Source organism: Vidua chalybeata, chromosome 12 (assembly GCF_026979565.1).
Source record: "Vidua chalybeata isolate OUT-0048 chromosome 12, bVidCha1 merged haplotype, whole genome shotgun sequence".
Taxonomy (NCBI): domain Eukaryota; kingdom Metazoa; phylum Chordata; class Aves; order Passeriformes; family Viduidae; genus Vidua; species Vidua chalybeata.
In genome coordinates this window covers 10,956,896-10,959,467 of record NC_071541.1, presented here as the reverse complement: position 1 = coordinate 10,959,467, position 2,572 = coordinate 10,956,896, and the positions used below count along the sequence as shown (strand labels likewise).

The 2,572-nt window shown below is 51.4% G+C and overlaps 1 non-coding gene across 1 annotated transcript; it reads left to right on the top strand.

Annotated features, from left to right (window-relative positions):
* The first annotated feature begins 1,496 nt into the window (after window positions 1-1,496).
* Window positions 1,497-1,579, top strand: TRNAL-UAA (transfer RNA leucine (anticodon UAA)). The gene has a single exon. It is a non-coding gene; the product is annotated as a tRNA-Leu (tRNA).
* Window positions 1,580-2,572: the final 993 nt, after the last annotated feature.

The window sequence follows — 2,572 nt, the reverse complement described above, 5'->3', positions numbered from 1 at the left end:
ATTAATCTTTGCTTCTTAGAGGATGACAAATATATTATATTCGCTGACATGCACACGCATTCTCCTCTGCTGACGGGTGACCCCTGTCTTAATGCCAAGCGTGTGCGATCCAGCTCTGTAAACGAAGAGGAGAGCTTTGCAAGCTCATTAATGCTTTGAAGTCGCTCATTAGGAGCAGATTCCTCGGGAGCTGGCGAGCACAACACCCTTTGTGAGCATGACTTCATTTGATATTAATGTGGGTGCTGCAGCTGGAGGCATCCAGGGATGCTGTGCTGTGATTCTGCACACACAGACCAGCACGGCAGATTGCTGTGGCTGTAATGAACAGGGTAAAAAGGGAAAGTTTCTGTTCCCTCTTGTGAGTTTTTCTCCTGCTGTCAGCATATGAATAGGCTGACCCAGTCCTCTGCTGAGCCCAGGACGTGCAGCATTCCCTCATGGGATGTCTGGAATATTGTTGCCTTTTTCCCTATCACCTGTGAATTATCTCTGGAGGCCAGGGTGACCCGACCCCCCCCCCCACACACACACAAACTGAGGAGCTCTGTGTCACCCTGTCTTGAGGCTGGGAAATATCCCTTTTCGGTGCCTCTCACCTTTCCATCAGCCAATCAGAAGCCCTCCAAGTGGCTCAGCTACCCCAGGGCGCAGCAATGTGGGGTCCCTGTGGAAGAAAGGAGGAAATTGCTGTCACTATGAAGCAGGACAGGACCAGGACAGCCTGGCTGAGAGTATCTCCAGCAGACAGAATACTCTGGTGAAAGGGCCTTGCAGAGTTTCTCTGTGGTAACATCCCTGTGTAGAGGTGCTGGCCTGAGAAGATTGAGGATGGCCGAATTCAGAAACAGAAATTATCAGGCTCCTGTGGCTTAAGGGCTAAAGACTTCCTGCACATGGGCACCTGAGGGTTGTGGGTTTGAATCCCATGAGGTTCAATAGTGGTGTTTGGGGTTTTTTTGTTCTCCCTTGATAGTAGAAACAAAGCTGTACTTCATCCCAAAGGAAAAATAAAGACCTTCCTGTAGCACTGTCTGTCCCAGCTAAATGCACTAGCAGAGTACCTTATGCAGACAGGAGGGGGTAAGGAGTGGCACCTGAGGTGCAGAGCCAGGGCTTTAACTGTGTGCTGTGTCTGGCTGAGAGCTGCCAGGCTGTCAGAGCTGCTCCCTTCCCCTGAGGACCCAGTGGGATCAGGAGGGACCTCCCAGAGATGTCCTTCCTGCTCCAGGGTCCCTGTTGGCATCACCACCAGTGACTGTGGTTCTTGCATGAGGATCTAGGGTGGCACACAGGGGCTGTGCCATTCTTCATGGCCCATGAGACCTGCTCGCTCCTAATGAGATGTTCCATCAGTTGCTGGAGACATTAAAGAAAGCAGTGAGGAGAGAATGGTGTCACTGGGCTTGGGAAGTGCCTTGGGTTGGGACCCTGGGGCTTGGTGAGGTGTGAGCTCTCAGGGAGGAGCTGGTGGGCCAGGGGAGAGGCCAGAGCCCACCAGGATGGCCGAGTGGTGAAGGCGTTGGACTTAAGATCCAATGGGTGCATGCCCGCGTGGGTTCGAACCCCACTTCTGGTAGGAGCCTCCTTTTTCTCCAGCTCCAAAGCTCCCAGCCCAGCTTTTGGAGCATCACTTCAGAGAAGGGATGGGATCTCTGGCCCTGTGCCTGGGGAACTGAGGCCGTTCCATGCTCCAGCGTGAGGACCCTGGTGGGACTGGGCCTCCCTGCCATCCAGGCTGAATATGTACAGAGGCACAAGCAGGCTGTGGATCTCCTCTTCCATGCAGGGAGTGCTGAGACAGTCATGGGCTTGAATCCCACATGCTCCCAAAATAGTGACTTGTTTTTCCCGTGGCAGAAATAGAAAAACCTGACTACCCAGAAGGGGAGAAAAAAAAGGTGTTGAGCACTAAATATTTTGGGCAAGTCACAAGGAGAAACCAGTGCAAACAAGTGGGTTCAGGAAAACAGGTTTGGGGTTTCTGGAGTTCGTTCCTTTTATCAGCCTTGCCTCATGACCCCAGACCCATTTCAGACTCACCCAAAGCAACATTTGGCACTCTCTGAGGGGATTTGGCAGTGTCACAACCCCCTGGAAGAAGCCAGCATGGCAGGACGATATTCCTCATGCTGCTGCTTAGATTTAGGAAATGCATGAGGAGCTGAGAGCTGCTCCTCCATTGCACAGGGTCACTGTGCTGTGGTCTATTTTGGGTCAGTGCCTCCAAGTGCTCACGAGACTTTTGTTCCCTTCCTTGTGTGCTTGGATGGGCAGCAGATATTTCCCCCAGTAGAGGGTTAGGCTGCTGGACTCACAGAGATGCTGTCAGGTTTTCATTTGGCTGCTTTGCTCCAGCCCGAGGCCAGTCAGAAATGTCCTACTGCTGGGACATGATTTGAAGTGATGGTGTTAATTTGGTTAATTAGGATTCCTGGGAAGCGTGCGCTTCTTGCAAATCAGCTTACCATTGTAGTATCACTGCAAAGAGTTATTTGCTGGTGCATGGGGTTATGTATGAATTTATGATTATGATGTAGGACCATTAATTTCATGTTTGTGGCAGATGATA